Consider the following 17105-nt stretch of genomic DNA (forward strand, 5'->3'; position numbering starts at 1 on the left):
AGTACAACTGAGGTAGAAATAGGTGTAAATAATTGATAACAGAGACCAAACAAATAGTTTTTTTTTTTTGCTTGGGCACAAATGTATATTTCCAAAGACTCTCCTACAGATGAAGCTTATCAGAAAACATGAACAAACTGCATCTTTGTAGATTAATTTCAGAAATGATCTGATATCATTTGTGAAACAATTCTCTGCCTTCACCAACAGAAATCATATACCTCCCAGATTATCTTTGGCCAAGTCTCAAGAGCTATTGCTTCTCATTTTCTTGACTTTTTTATTGGTAGGGACAGTACCAAAGAAATGTTAGTGAAACACGACTTGTATGTACAAAAATGAACTGCCTACTCTGCGACAAAGAGAGAACCGCCAATAGAATAAAGGCTTAAATGTAGCCCCAGCTCATAAGTAGAGTCAGTGCAAAGAGTTAAACATTTTGCTGCATAGTTCTCAGGATTCTGTGGCACTGTTTTCATTCTTAAATGGTTATAATTTTGATGTCTGCATTATTACAATGGAGTGAAGTTTTTGGTTTTGGGTTTTTTAACTACCTCAATTATCCATTTTTTTTTCTCTGTGAGACGTTTCCTCAGGACGGAGCTGGACATATTCCAGATAGTAATGAGGTCTCCTGAAGTCTGCTTGATAGTGATTAGCACCTGAATCTGGACATGCCAAGCCTTTTCCTCAAATAATTGTTTTTCTTTCCTTATTTGAATTCTCCTATGTTAACCTCCTTCCCCCCTATATTATTATTATTATTTATTACACTTGTACCCCGCGCTTTCCCACAACAGCAAGTTCAATGCGGCTTACATGGTAAAGAAAAAAAACATTGCAAAGTCCTGTAAGGAGAATGTCACAAACTACAATAACATAATAAGAATAAGGTTTGAAGAATATATGGGTTGGATATGGGAAGGTAAACATGCATGCAATTCTGGAGACTGTACTTACAGAAAGATATAAACAGGATGGAGTCGGTCCAGAGCATGGCTATAAAATTGGTAAGCGGTCTCCATCATAAAACATATAAGGACAGGCTTATGATCCTCAATATGCATACACTGGAAGAGAGGCGGGAGAGAGGAAATATGATACAGACATTTAAATACCTCAGTGGCATTAATGTACAGGAGGAGAGCCTTTTTCAAAGGAAAGAAAACTCTGGAATGAGAAGGCACAGGATCAAGTTAAGAGGAAATAGGCTTAGGAGGAATCTAAGAAAATACTCTTTCACGAAAAGGGTGGTGGATGCGTGGAATGGCCTCCTGGTGAGGTCATGGAGACAAAGACTGTGTCAGATTTTTAAAAAGTGTGGGACAGGCACATGAGATCCGTTAGGAAAAAGAGGAGTTAGTGGTTACTGAAGATGGGCAGACTTGATGGGCCATTTGGCTCTTATCTGCCATCGTGTTTCTCTGTTTAGGAAAGAATAGCAAATGTTATTCAAACAAACATGCTATCTGGGTGTACAGCTTGATTTGAAGCTGATTAAGTTGATAATTAGACTTCGTGTCAATAAGATTGCAGGATTTGTATTCTATAAGCTTCAAAATTGCAAAGATTCATTTTTCCACAGTCAGATGTCTTTAGGACAATGGTAATGGCTTCGGTCACTTTAAATACAAAATCCATTCACTTTTACTACTTGATTATTATAATATCTTGTATTTGGGATCACCAATGACTCTGAATAAAGTTCTCTAATTAGCACACAATGCTGTGGCTAGGGTCATAATATGGTGAAAGAGCTTTGAACATATTTCTTTTTTGCATTTGGTGCCTGTAAAATTCTGTTCCAGGCACCAAATTAAATTAAGTTAAATTTTGCATGTGATTGCATAAAGCAATACATTGTTTGTCCTCTATATGATTACAAAGATCCATTTCTGGATATGTTCTGATGGGTAGGGCTTGCTATCACTGCCCCACCAGAAAGTTGTTAAATGGGCTTTTGTATCTGCATGTGCTTTTTCCGGAGAAATCCCTTTTCATTGAAATAGTCTGCCTTTATACTTTTTGGCTTTATTTGATGAAAAGCTTTTATGCTTACACGTAGAGGCTCTTTTACTAAAGTGTGGTGAGTTTTGCACTTCCCATGTGTTACTAGTAAAAATTAGTGCATGTTAATTGCAAAGCTTGTGTGGTAAGTGCAGAGGGCATGTCTTAAGAATAGCCATACTGGGTCAGACCAGTGGTCCATCTAGCACAGTATGCTGCTTCCAACAGTGGCCAATCCAGGTCACAAGTACCAGGCAGTAACCCAAATAATAGCATCATTCCATGCTAGCAATCCCAGGGCAAGCAGTGTCTTCCCCCATGTCTGTCTCAATAGCAGACTGTGGACTTTTCCTCCAGGAACTTGTCCAAGCTTTTTTTAAAACCCAGATACATTAACCGCTGTTACCACATCCTCCGGCAGTGAGTTACAGAGCTTAACTATTCACTGATGGAAAAAATATTTCCTCCTATTTGTTTGAAAAGTATTTCCATGTAATTTCATTGAGTGTCCCCTGCTTTTACCCTGCATTTACCGCACGGAGCAGACACTTACCACACTGAGAACGTAGAGCAGCACCTCACACATTCAAGTAGCCAGTTCTAAAATTGCCTAGGGATACAGTACTCGGGCAGTAATTTTTAAAAAGCCATTTTCACTTATATGGCCACATACGCATGTAAATGGCTTCTTATGAAACACCAACCAGCACAAAAGTATGTGCAATGACATAATATCAGATAAGGTGTGGGGGGGGGGGCATAGTGTGGTTGGAGTTCACAAGTGCATGCGTAGATTAGAAAATACAATAATCTACACAATTTACCTTTTCCAGAGACAGGAAGGTGGTAGAACTAGAGGACATGAATTGAGGTTTTAGGGCAGCTGACTCAAGAAGAACATCAGCAAATATTTTCCATGGAGAGGGTGGTAGATTCCTGGAATGCCCTCCCACGGGAGGTGGTGGAGGTGAAAACGGTAATGGAATTCAAAAATGAGCGGGATAAACACAAAGGAATCCTGCATGGAAGGAATGGGACCAAATAAACTTAGTGGTGCTTAGTTGGCAACTCCAGTAATTGGAAAGTAAAGCCAGTGCTGGGCAGACTTCTACGGTCTGTGTCCTGATCGTGGCTGGACAGATTTTGATGGGCTGGAGTGGGGCTTCAATGATAGCTTCTGTAGTTGGAGAACAAGGCCAGTGTTGGGTAGACTTCTAGGGTCTGTGCCCTGATCATGGCTGAACAGATTTGGATGGACTGGAGTGGGGCTTCGATGACAGCTTCAGTAGTTGGAGAGCAAGGCCAGTGTCATGTCTGTCCCCTGAAAATGGCAAGGACAAACCAAGATCAAGTATACATATGTGTTTCCCAAAGTGACAGAGTTCTGCCTCCTTCTGCAGCTGCATGCCGGTCCTCCAAGGGCGCGCATGCACCAGAATCACTCTTTTGTGGATCCAGTGGTAGGAGTCATTGGGAAACACCTTCCGGCGATGTTAACAGCAAAGCCCTATTTTAGGGTGTTCAGGACTCTGATCAGATGCCTTCACTAAAGGTCTTCAGCCTAGCCTTCATGTTCCTGCCTTGTTCCTGTTCCTGCCTTGTTCTGGTTCCTGCTTTGCCATGTCCCAGCCTTGCCTTGCCTTGGACCTTGGACCAAGCCTTGCCTAGATCCTACCAAGCTCCAGTCCAGCCTTGTCTCTGAGTTCCTACCAAGCTCCAGTCCCGCCTTGTCCCCGAGTTCCTGCCAAGCTCCAGTCCCGCCTTGTTCCTGGGTTCCTGCCAAGCTCCAGTCCTGCCTTGTCCCGAGTTCCTTCCAAGCTCCAGTCCAACCTTGTCTCTGTGTTCCTGCCAAGCTCCAGCCCTGCCTTGTCTCCGTGTTCCTGCCAAGATCTAGTCCTGCCTTGTCTCCATGTTCATGTCAATCTCTAGTCCTGGTTTCTGGGTTCCTATCCTGCCTTGTTTGTTCTGCCTCGCCTTGTCTAATTCTAACTCTTGCCTTGTCTTGTGTTGCTCCTTGTCATGCCCAGATCCAGTTCTTGCCTTGTTTCCTTGTCTTGTTTTGCCTTGACCTAACTGGGTCCAGTTCTAGCCCCCTTGTCTTGCTTTACGGTGCCTTGTCTGGATCTGGTTCCAGTCTTGTCTGTCTTGCCTTGCCTTGACCAGTTCTTGCCTTGTTGTCTTGCCTTGCTTTGCCTTGTCCAGATCCAGTTCTTGCCTTGTCCTGCTTAGAGACTTGTCTGCCTTGTCCTGTCTTGCTCTTGTCCTGCCTACCTTATCTTACCGAGTCTAGTCTGCCTCCAGTTCCTGCCTTGGTTCCAGCCTTGCCTAAAGTTCTTGCCCAGTTCCTGCATTGCTACAGTTCTTGCCTTGATGTCTGTCTTGTGCCAGCCCAGGGCACTTGTCTGCCGTAGTCGGGGTCTGGCTGCTGTCCAAGGGCTCACCATCCTGTGTTTGTGACAAATCGATGCTAAGCGCATTTTATAAAGAACATGCACCCTTTATAGAATCACACACTAACACCGATTTTTTTTGTGTGCCACATTTTGAGCACCATTTACTGAATCCAGCCCAATATATTTAAACAATGCGGCTGGTATTTTAAAAGACACTGACTGTGAGGTTTAAATACTAACAAATAGGTTCCCTTTTGGATTTTGGGAGGAATTAACTTTAAGTATGTCAGCTTTAGTGGACTTACTGTCCGATTTTGTCCAGCTTTTTTTCCTACTCTCTGTTTATGTGGTAAAACAAAATGCACCAGACCATTTGTGAATGGAGCATTCTGCCGCATGTCACGGTTTCCACTTATTTCCATCATACCGATCTTTCTGCTAGTGTACAATCTCTATTACTTAGTTGACATTTTAACTGCAAAGCAATATGTCTCACTTTGGAGAGTTGAGTCATGTACCATACTGTATAATTTGTTATACAAAACTGTAACAGTATTTATTTGACATTCAAAAATGCATGCCAGTGTATTCCCTTCTCTGATATGAATGTATTTCTTGCAGTGTTATTTCCGCGTTCTTTGATCTTTACATTTGCCATTCTGAGACCCCACCCCCACCACCATCAAGCATACATACTCCCCTCTGACCCCAGCTGATCAGCTATTCCAGACAGACATTAAACTTAAGCAAGTTTAAATTTGCATACTAAGGCAGATTTCTTTCATGTGTCACATCAGCACGGTTTATGATATAGTAGATAGATCTGCAGCTATACAAAAGCATAAAAACAAGGACTGAATAAATCACCTGAACCTTTAAATCAAGAATACAATTACAGCTGAATATCTGAGGGGATGAATCCTTTAGAATAATTTCCACAATTTCTTGTCAGTATGACAAGCAGGAGAGGATAGGTTGCTGATTGCTTAGAAAACATTTGGTTTTCAGAACACTGCACGTATCAGTCAGTATTGAGACTCCATAGCCAGCATTTCATTTAAATGATATGAGTATTTGCACAGAATATCCAGGTATGCCATTGACCATTGCTCGTGTCTGGATAACAGGGATATTCAATTCCAGTGTCTGGATAACCTAACGCAGCGTTTTTCAACCAGTGTGCCGCAGCTGATCCCCAGGTGTGCTTGCGGGAGTTGGGCCAGCTTAAGTTGTGCCAGAATGGAGTAAGTTTTTGTGTTTCTAGCGGTCGATGGCAGAGACCAGTGATTCATACAGCCTGCTCACACCAACCCTGGAGCCTTCTATCTGATGCTTCCCACCACCGCCAACTCCAGGCTCCGCTCATTCTGCCTCACCTCACCCTATGCTTGGAACAACGTTCCTGAGCCCTTACGCCAAGCCCCCTCCCTGCCCGTCTTCAAGTCTTTGCTTAAAGCTCACCTCTTCAATGCTGCGTTCGGCACCTAACCCTTACCGTTCAGTGAATCCAGACTGCCCCAATTTGACTGCCCCTATCGGACTGACCGTTCACTTGTCTATTAGATTGTAAGCTCTTTGAGCAGGGACTGTCTCTCTTTGTTAAATTGTACAGCGCTGCGTAACCCTAGTAGCGCTCTAGAAATGTTAAGTAGCAGTAGTAGTAGGAAGTTACCTCAGAGAGAAGGCTCCAGCATTGGCAGGAGCAGGCTGTATGATTTCTGAAAATGTTTCTATGAACCACTGCTCCCTGTCACAGACTGCTAGAAAAGAAAATTTTAAAAGGTACACGGGGGGGGGGGGGGGGGGGGGGTCAAGAGAGACAAAGGGAGGTGCTTGGTTGCTGGCTGGAGAAGGGGATAGGAGGGAGAGATGCTGGACAATTTTGGTGAGGATGAAGGAAGAGAAGGCAAATGCTGTACTACTTTTGTGAGGGTGGAGGGGGAGGGAAGGTAAAATGCTGGACTCTTTGTGAGAGGGTGTGCCTTTATAATTTTAGTGCTGTATAAGTGTGCCGTGAGGTGAAAAAAGTTGAAAATCTCTGACCTAACAGATAACTTAGGACAACCAGGCTCAATATCACCAGTCTTCCGATTAATCCTGGCTCCTCCCCCAGACTGCCCAGCTCTAATTAAATAGCAGCAGGGTGATCGGTAGTGATTTTCAGCAGCCGTATCCATATAATACCGCTGAAAATCAGTCTGTGCCCTGATCATGGCTTGACAGATTCAGCTTCAGTAGCTGGAGCACAAGGCCAGTGCTGGGCAGACTTCTATGGTCTATGCCCTGGTAATGGCTGGACAGATAGACCAATGTCGGGCAGACTTCTACAGTCTGTGCCATGATTGTGGCCGGACAGATTTGGATGGGCTGGAGTGTGACTTCAGTGACAACTTTAGAAGTTGGAGAACAAGGACGGTGCTGGGCATACTTCTATGGTCTATGCCATGGCAAGGACAATCAAGATCAAGTATACACATATGTAGTATCATATCATGCCTTATGCTGTGAGTTTATCTTCTTGGGCAAACTGGATAGACCATATAAGTCTTTATCTGCGTCATTTACTATGTTACTATTCTATGTTACTTTCCCTAAGAAAAGCAATACTTCAAATCCCAGAATGCACTGGGGTAAACACGGATCAACCTTGTCCTGGGTATCTGGATTCAGTTGACAGCCTTAGTACAGCACTATACATAGAAAGCCCCTGGATATTTAAAGAAAAGCAGTTATACATGTAGCACAGCATAAAAAGTTTAACTGGCATTTGATTATTGATATTATACATAAACCAATACCAGAGTTCTGTAGGTCTAGCATAATATTGAACATAGAACATGATGGCAAATAAGGGCCAAATGGTCTGTCCATCCTCAGTAACCACTAATTCTTCCTTTCCAAAGGGATCCCACATGCCTGCCCCACGCTTTCTTCAATTCTGACACAGTCCTCGTCTCCACGACCTCCACAGGCCATTCTACACATCCACCACCCTTTCTGTAAAAGAGTATTTTCTTAGATTCCTCCTAAGCTACTACTACTACTACTACTACTTAACATTTCTAAAATGCTACTAGGGTTACGCAGCGCTGTACAATTTAACATGGAAGGACAGTCCCTGCTCGAAGAGCTTACAATCTAAAAAGACAAATGTACAGTTAATCAGATAGGTCAGACAGATTGGGGTAACCTATATGTTCGAAAGGTTAGGTTCCGAATGCAGCATTGAAGAGGTGAGCTTTAAGCAAGGATTTGAAGATGGGTAGGGATGGGGCTTGGCGTAGGGATTCAGGAAGACTGTTCCAGGCATAGGGTGAGGCAAGGCAAAATGAGCAGAGCCTGGAGTTGGCAATGGTGGAGAAGGGTACTGAGAGAAGGGATTTGTCATGTGAGCAGAGGTTACGGGCAGGAACGTAGGGGGAGATGAGGATAGAGAGGTAGGGTGGAGCAGCTAGTGAGTGCATTTGTAAGTAAGGAGGAGAAGCTTGAATTGGATGCGGTATCTGATCGGAAGCCAGTGAAGCGACTTGAGGAGAGGGATGATATGAGTATATCAGTTCTGGCGGAATATGAGATGTGCGGCAGAGTTCTGAATGGATTGAAGGGGGGATAGATGGCTGAGTGGGAGGCCAGTGAGGAGCAAGTTGCAGTAGTCAAGACAAGAGGTGATGAGAGCGTGGACGAGAGTTCGGGTGGTGTGCTCAGAGAGGAAAGGGCAAATTTTGTTGATGTTGTTTCCTCTTAACTTCATCGTATGCCCCCTCATTCCAGAGTTTTCCTTCATTTGAAAAAGGCTCGCCTCCTGTATATTGCCGCCACTGAGGTATTTAAACATTCTCTATCATATCCCCTCTCGCTCAGCGTATACATGTCGTATCTGAGCACCATGTTATTTTCACTTGAACGATACATTCTTCTATGTCTTGCTTTCCATTCAGTATTTACAATGATTGTGTTGCCACTATCTGTGGTATGCTGTTTTCATCTTCCAAGTTCACTTTAACTATTGCCCTTTGGAGTACTACACATTGGGAGCTAGAACAGTGCTGATTTATCATCAGTCACACGGTTTTCCAGCACTCTAGCTTTTTGTCTTTCTGTCTATATGACTGGCAGCAGGCTGTATTACAATCAAAATGTCTGGTGGGGGGAACTAAGCCCCACATTAAAAATTAATGTGACTGTCACTCACATGTCCAGTTTTGCATATAGCATTCCTGGGGGTCAGACAACTGTTTTGTGAGATTTTGATTATTCTGTTTTGATTTGAGTTTTTACGGGGGTGGGGTAGAGGTATGGATAATCTATTTGCTTTACAACACAAAGGAAATGAGCTGAAAATGTTGCAACATTTCAGTTAATAAATATAACCTTAATAGCAATCAGAAGCAGGTCTGTGAACAATGATGTATGTTTTATTCTTTTCGTGGACAGTCTATGTTTCCTGTCTGGACACCAGATTTTGAAAATGTGATAACCCTGAACAAACAGATCTTTCACTTTTTAAGTTTGACGGTTGTAGAGCACATGGTTTTTCCAAACTCTATTCATATTTTGAACATATGAAAGCCAGCATTTAGACATCCATATTGCATGGAAGTCCAAATCTTGATTTTATAAAGTCAGGATATGGATGTCTAAAGCTGCAGTACATCCATATGGTAAGGGGGCATGGTCTAGGCATCTTTTAGGCAGGACTAGAGAGTGGCCAAATATGGGTGTCTAACTCTGATTGCAGAAGGGCAAGGGACGTCCATGTCCAAAAACATGAATGTCTATATTTAGACCTGGAACTTGGCACGTCCAGGTTTCAGAAAGGTGCCTGAGGTGGGGGTGCACAGTTTAGCCTGCCTCCTCTAGCTGCCAACCCCCCCCCCCCCCCCCCCCCCCCCCCCCCCCCCCCCCCCCCCCCCCCCCCCACCCGGCACTTTCAACTCCCTCCCGCCGCCAACCCTCCCCCATCGCCACCAGGTACCTTTGCTGGTGGGGGTCCCCAACCCCCACCAGCCAAAGTCTTCTTCAGTGCCAGTCTCCTGCACCTTCGCTGACCTGTTTCTGATTCCTGACGTCCTGCATGCACGTCCTGCACAGGGCTACATACAGGATGTGCACACAGGACGTCAGGAGTCATGACTGACAGAAACAGATCAGTGAAGGCACCGGAGACCGGTGCTAAAGAAGACTTCAGCTGGCAGGGGTTGTGAACCCCTGCCAGCAAAGGTACCTGGCGGCGGGGGTGGGTCGGCAGCAGGGGGGGTCAAAAGTAGAGGGGGCCAGGGCTAAATCCATGCCCCTGTGGCCCAACCTAGCTACGCCCCTGGTCACAGTAAGTGTAATACTATAGACATGGTTGACTGGATAACCTATATGTGATGTGAATGAAGTATAGGAACGAATAATGAGTTCAGAAGAGGACAAGAGGTGGCCAGTTTCCCTATTTCTTCTTTCAGAAAAGGAACTTAATTGACAGGAACTTAATTGAAGACATCCGCAAGATAGCTAGGAAAGGGGAAGTACTACTGATAGGTGCCTTCAATATGCCGGATGTTGATTGGGGTGTCCCGGCTGCAGGGTCGTCTAGAAGCAAAGAGATCTTAGATTCCCTACAGGAAGAATTGTTCCAGCAGTGGGTGACAAAACCGATGCGGGATGGAGCTGTTCTAGACCTGGTGCTTACGAATGGACAGTACGTTTCTGATGTCAAGGTGACGGACCATTTGGCATCTAGTGATCATCGTATGGTATGGTTCAATATTAAAACAGAAGAGAGGGCTCATTCGAGAGTGAAGGTCCTGGATTTCAAAGGAACTAACTGCCGAGATGGGGGAATTTCTCAAGGAACAGTTAGCGGGATGGGAACAGCTGAAGGATGTAGAACAGCAATGGACAAGACTAAAAGGAGCTATATTAAAGGCAACTAACCTTTATGTTAGAAAATTACATAAAAGTAAGAGGAAAAGAAGGCCTCTTTGGTACTCGAATGTAGTAGCTGAAAAGATAAGGGAAATGAGGCTAGCCTTTGCACATTATAAGACGACTCAGAAAGATGAAGATAGGAGAGAATACCTAAATAAGTGAAGAGAAGCTGGAAAAGCTATCAGGAAAGCGAAGCGGCAAATGGAGGAAAAGTTAGCTAAAACGGTAAAATTGGGGGACAAGACCTTTTTCAGATATGTAAGTGACAAGAGGCATTGTGAGGCTCAAAGCTGAGGGAGAGAAATATGTGGAAGATAAGGATAAAGTTGAATTGCTTAACGATTATTTTAGCTCTGTGTTCACGAATGAAAGACCGGGGGTAGGGCTGCAGAAAACAAAGGCTAAAGTGGATGGATGTATGGTAGACCAAGACCTATTTACAGAGGACTGTGTTCGTGAGGAGCTTGCCAAACTAAAAGTAGACAAAGCAATGGGGCCAGATGGGATACACCCGAGGGTGCTTAAGGAACTCGGAGAAGTTCTGTCAGCTCCGCTGACGGACATCTTCAATGCTTCCTTAGAAACTGGAGTGGTTCCGGTGGACTGGAGAAGGGTGGATGTGGTTCCTTTGCATAAGAGTGGAAGTAAGGAGGAGGTTGGGAATTACAGACCTGTCAGTCTGACCTCGATGATGAGTAAGCTAATGGAAACGCTTCTAAAGAGGAGGATTGTGAGATTTCTAAACTACAAGGAATGCGGGACCCGAAGCAGCATGGCTTCACTAGTGGCAGGTCGTGTCAGACGAATCTGACTGTCTTCTTCGACTGGGTGACCAAACAGTTGGATGTGGGAAGGGCGCCTGATGTGGTATACTTGGATTTCAGCAAAGCCTTTGACACAGTTCCGCACAGGCGACTGATAAATAAATTGAGTGCCCTCGGTATGGGACCTAGAGTAACTGATTGGGTTAAAAATTGGTTGAATGGTAGGAGAATGAGGGTAGTGGTAAATGGAGCTTACTCTGAAGAAAAGGATGTCATCAGTGGAGTACCGCAGGCATCGGTCCTAGGTCTGGCTCTTTTTAACGTCTTTGTGAGCGATATTGCGGAAGCGCTGTCTGGTAAGGTTTGCCTCTTTGCGGATGATACTAAACTCTGCAATAGGGTGGACACCCTGGAGGGTGGGAATGACATGAGGAAGGACCTAGCGAAGCTAGAGGAATGGACCAATATTTGGCAACTAAGGTTTAATCCCCAAAAATGCAGGGTCATGCACTTGGGTCACAAAAATCCAAGGGAACGGTACAGTATAGGGGGTGAAGTGCTTCAGTGTGCGAAGGAAGAGCAGGACTTGGGGGTGATTGTGTCTGAAGACCTTAAAGCTTTCAAACAGGTAGAAAAAGCGATGGCCAAAGCCAGAAGGATGCTTGGGTGCATAAAAAGAGGCATGACCAGCAGGAAAAAGGATGAGATAGTGCCTTTGTATAAGTCTCTGGTGAGGTCATAGGTGGTCGGTGGCCCAACTGTTTGGGGAGGCTAAAAGGGGCGGGGTTGTGGGTGGTACCAGGGGGTGGGGCTTACATCCATAATTGTCTGACAACACACAGGAAAAATAAATAAATAAAAGTAAAATAGTCACAATACCTTTAACAATGCAACATCAGATCCTCCAAAATATTATAAAACCATGTCTGATGTTATGACAAACAAACTAAAATTAATTTAAAGTGTTGATGTCACCTTAGTATGGCCAACACATAATCTCTCCACTGCAAAACACTATACACAAACTTGTGCAAAAACACACTCAGAAACTTACCAAACCATAACAACACTAATTCCAAGGACAGGGTGAGCTACAATCTTGTGCGTGAAAAGACAGCACTGTAATTACACCAGGCTCTAAAACACCAATACTACTACTACTACTACTACTTGACATTTCTAAAGCGCTACTAGGGTTACGCAGCGCTGTACAATTTAACATAGAAGGACAGTCCCTGCTCAAAGGAGCTTACAATCTAAAGCCAATACACTACCTAGTGAAAAAAACAAAACCAAAAGGGCTGCAAATAGTATACGCTAGCAAAATACTGCACCTTGATCACACATGAAAAACACATGACAACAGATATGACTAAGGAGCTAGAAATCAAAAGATATGAAGGCAAAATATGGAACTGGAAAATTACCTCAAGAAGTCAGACTTGCCATGCAGCAATACTAGAGAAATTGAAACTTACGTGCAAAATATCACAGCTGCACATTTCCAAAAGCTGACATATTCCAATTAATACATTCTGAATAAAATACTTTTTTCTACCTTTGTTGTCTGATCGTTTAGTTTTTCTATTTGCTTTGGTCCCAGTGTCTTCTGTTTTATGGTGTCTTCTTTCCATTTGATATTGTTTCACTCACCATGTCCACCATCCTCCTGTGTCCTTATGCGTTCTGTCTACCATATGTGGCATCCTGTCCCTATCCTTCCTCAAGTTGCAGCATCTGTCCTCAAAGCGTTCCGATCCAGTCCTTAAATTCAGCAGTTTTCCCTCCATCCATATTCAGCATTTCTCCTCACTCCCCTCCATTCATCCATCCATGGCCAGCAACTCTTCTCTCTCCCCTGCCCTCCATCCATATCTAGCAAATCTCTTCTCTCCCCTGATCCTTCCGTCCATCCATCTAGCAAATCTCCTCTGTCCCCTGACCCCTCCATCCTTCCATATCTAGCAATTCTCCTCTGTCCTCTGCCCTCCCCTACATGTCCAGTGATTTCTCTTCTCTCCCCTGTCCCGTCTACCCCCTCCCTCCTCATCCTTCCATCCGTTTTCCCTCTTTATCTCCCCATCCTTCTGTGTTCCTCTTCCCTCTCTCTCCATATCCTTCCATTCGTCTACCCCCTCTCCCGATCCTGCCATCCAACGTCTACCCCCCCTCCCGATCCTTCCATCCAGTGTCTCTCTCTCTCTTTCTCTCTATCCCCTTCTTTCCGTCCAGTGTCTCTCTCTCTCTCTCTCCATTCATCATGCCCCCCTCTCTCTCCCCATCCTTTAATGTTTCTCCTCCTGTTAGTTTGTCTCCCTACCCTTCCTTCCAGCGTCTTTCCTCTTTCACCCCCCCCCCCCCACTTTCTCCTCATTTTCAGCAGCTTCTCCCTTTCTCCAGGACTCCAGACCTTCTCTATGTCCCCTCCTTCTCTCCCCATCTTCCCACTCTCTCCATTATATCTGCCTAGTGCCTGTGCCTCCCGCTCCCCCTTCCCCCGAAGCACAGGAATCAGCTGAGAGAACCGACACCACGCAGCTGCAACCGCATTGGAGCCCCCAGGAGCAACAGCTGGCTGCTGGAACACGCGCGGGGCTGTACCGTAGCAGCTTTCATTCAAGCGTGGGCTATCGGCACTGCAACTGCTCCTCTCTGTCCCGGAGCAGAGCAGGAAGTCGACGGCGTCAACTTCCTGCTCCTCCAGGGGCAGAGAGAGGAGCAGCTGCAGCGCAGACAGCCCGTGCTTGAAGGCTGCTACCAGGGCCCCCTCTTACTTCTTTCCATTTTTCGTTGCCCTGAAGAGGAGAAGAAGAGGAGACTTTCCCGATTTGGCGGGAGTGCAGGAGATGACCCGCCAAAGCGGAAGTCTCCTGACTTGGCACTGGTCTGGGTCTGTGTTGGGCGAGCAGGCCTCGGGCCTGGAGGGAAAGTGGCTTCTCCCGTGGCTATGTTTGAGGGGGCAATGTGATGGGCGGGGAAGGTCACAGCTGGGCTGTGGAGGCTTAGCCTCCCCAAGCCTCCAATACGGGGCGCCTATGGGTGAGGTCCCATTTGGAGTACTCTGTGCAGTTCTGGAGACCACACCTACGGAAAGATATAAGCAGAATGGAGTCAGTCCAGAGGGCGGCTACGAAATTAGTAAGCGGTCTAGAATGCAAAAATTATAAGGACAAGCTTATGAACCTCAACATGTATACGCTGGAAGAGAGGAGGGAGAGAGGAGAGAACTGTTTAAATATCTCAAGGGCATGTATGTACAGGAAGAGAGCCTTTTTCAAATGAAAGAGAGCTCTGGAATGAGGGGGCATATGACAAACTAACCTAAGGAAGTATTATTTCACTAAAAGGGTGGTGGAGGCGTGACATGTCCTCCCGGTGGAGGTGGTGGAGTCGAGGACTGTTCCAGAATTTAAAAAGGCATGGGATAAGCATGTGGGATCGCTTAGAAACAGGTAGAATTGGGGGTTACAGAGAATGGGCAGACTGGATGGGTCATATGGCCTTTATCTGCCGTCATGTTTCTATGTTTCTACAAAGTATGGCAAGGGCAAAAGGAAGGAAAGGTGAATGAAACAGGGGCAAAGGGGGAAAACCTGGAAGAGAATTTATGATTAATCATCAGAATCTTATCATGGAAGGAATCAGCCAAAGTAAATGGTGGATAGGAGATGGAGGCATTTTGAAGATGGAATTGTCATACAGAACCAATGGACATTGAATGCAAAAGGGTCATTATAAACTTGCTTGAAAAAAATAATAGCAAATTGAAAGGAGATGAGCATAGATTTGAAATATATAAAGTCAGAGTAGGAGCAGGATTTCAGTCACAGAAGCTCTGCAGAAAGTAGAAGGCAAACTGTAGAGGTAAACCAAGGTTGGGGTTTGGCATCTTATGCAACCGGAGAATGGTGGGGAAAGAGTGTCTGAAAACAGAACTGTATATTATTTCAAGACAGCGGACCAAAGACCACAGGATAAAACACCATCAACTAGATGGAGAAACAGTTTAAAAAGAATAAAATACCCAACTTGGCCATGAATCACAAATATGACTGCATCGAAGTAATAAAGTATGAACTGTGAACAAAAAATGTAAATAAGCAAATAAATAACAAAGTACACAACATGTACATACATACATACAAATAAATAAATAAGAATTGCTAAATAAAACACATTGGGGTCGATATTCAACATGATTTCACCAGGCAGAAACGGCTCCTGGCTGGTTAAATCACTTGTCCGGGGCTAACTGGTCATTTTCAGTGGCACTTAACCAGTTAGTGCTGCTGAAAGTGGCCAGACAGTGCCGAACACAAAACCTGCTATTTTGGGGGCATCCCGGGCGCAGAGTCAACACTTGGCCAATTAAAGGCCAATATGCAACACTATTTGATAGTCAGTTCTCTTTATGTGGTGCTCCATAGCTGGCCACACTTAATAGGCTATGGTATAGCCGACTTCATAAACCTGGAAATTCATTGCCAGAGCCCAGACATGGCCTGACATTGAATTTCCGGACATAACGCCAATGACCCCACTGATTTCATTGAGTAATTTTTATTTACTGATTTCAATGTATTTGCATGCTTTGTACTTTATTACACAGAAATATGAAAACCAAAGAAAATGACAGCAGATAAAAACCACATGGCACATCCTGTCTGCCCATCCACTATCTCTTCCTCTCCTTTAGAGATCCTGTGTGCTTGATCCATGCTTTCCTGAATTCAGATATAGTCTTTGTCTCCACCACCTCAACTGGGAGGCTGTATCACGCATCCACCATCCTTTCCATAAATAAGTATTTCTTCAGATTACTCCTGAGTATATCCCCTTTCATCTTCATCCCATGCCCCCTCATTTCTGAGCTTCCTTTCAGTTTAAAGAGACTTGCCTTCTGTATATTTATTCCATGAAGGTATTTAAATGTCTCTATCATATCTCCCCTCTGTACTAGAGGAGAACTTGATAAATTTCTATCATGACTTAATTCTTTGTACTCTAATCTACAATTTACTAAGGGGCCTTTTTATTAAATCTCTGCATGCACTAATAGACAGCATGAACTAAGGGGTCCTACCAAGCCATGCTAAAAAGTGGCCGAGGTTGGACAACCCTGCCCTAGATGCTTTTAATGCAGGTCTAATTCCAGATATTTTTCTTCCCGCTTTTAGAAAGTTGTTTTGTTATCAGTTATGGGCAATAAATGTTCATTACATAAGACTGTCCATGTCACGCCCATGAAACACCCACTCTGGGAATATCTTCTTTTCTATGGCTAGCAGACTTGGACATTTTGGGGTGGGGGGGGATTTGGTTTGATTATATGCTTTAGACATTTTCCTGTGAGTAAAACGTACGTCTGCCAGTTGTGCCATTTTTTGGACATTTTTCTGTTTCGAAAATGAGCATCTTTACATCTTTGTGAGCAACTAGGAGACCTCTCTGATGCAATTTATGAAACATGATTCATGATGGAGGTGACTGTCTCCTGGGAAGGATGCAATATAAGTGTCTTGTTCACTGAATTGATATTAAATTGATATTTCTATTTTTTATGAATAAAAATTTTGATTTTAATATTGAAAAAGAAGAACTTGAAAAAATTAGGACCTATGGAGGGGCATAATTGAACGAAAACGTCTATCTCCATGGGCGTTTATCTCTGAGAACGGGTCCGTGAAGGGGCGGACCGAACCGTATTTTTGAAAAAAATAGACATCCATGTTTTATTCGACAATTTGTGAGCTGGGCGTTTTTGTTTTTCAGTGATAATGGAAAATGAAAGCGCCCAGCTCAAAAACGAATAAATCCAAGGCATTTGTTCGTGGGAGGGGCCAGGATTCGTAGTGCACTGGTCCCCCTCACATGCCAGGACACCAACCGGGCACCCTAGGGGGCACTTTTACAAAAAAAAAAAAAAAAAGGTAAAAGAGCTCCCAGGTGCATAGCACCCTTCCCTTGTGTGTTGAGACCCCCATATCCCCCTCAAAACCCACTGCCCACAAGTCTACACCATTAT

At 44.3% G+C, this 17105-nt stretch overlaps 1 long non-coding RNA gene across 1 annotated transcript; it reads left to right on the top strand.

Moving 5' to 3' along the window:
• Positions 1 to 2487: 2487 nt before the first annotated feature.
• On the top strand, positions 2488 to 16032 carry LOC115478156. The gene is made up of 3 exons (XR_003943452.1): positions 2488 to 2499; positions 4904 to 4909; positions 15952 to 16032. It is a non-coding gene; the product is annotated as an uncharacterized LOC115478156 (long non-coding RNA).
• The last annotated feature ends 1073 nt before the right edge of the window (positions 16033 to 17105 follow it).

The sequence above is a fragment of the Microcaecilia unicolor genome, chromosome 9 (assembly GCF_901765095.1).
Source record: "Microcaecilia unicolor chromosome 9, aMicUni1.1, whole genome shotgun sequence".
In the NCBI taxonomy this organism is placed as follows: Eukaryota; Metazoa; Chordata; class Amphibia; order Gymnophiona; family Siphonopidae; genus Microcaecilia; species Microcaecilia unicolor.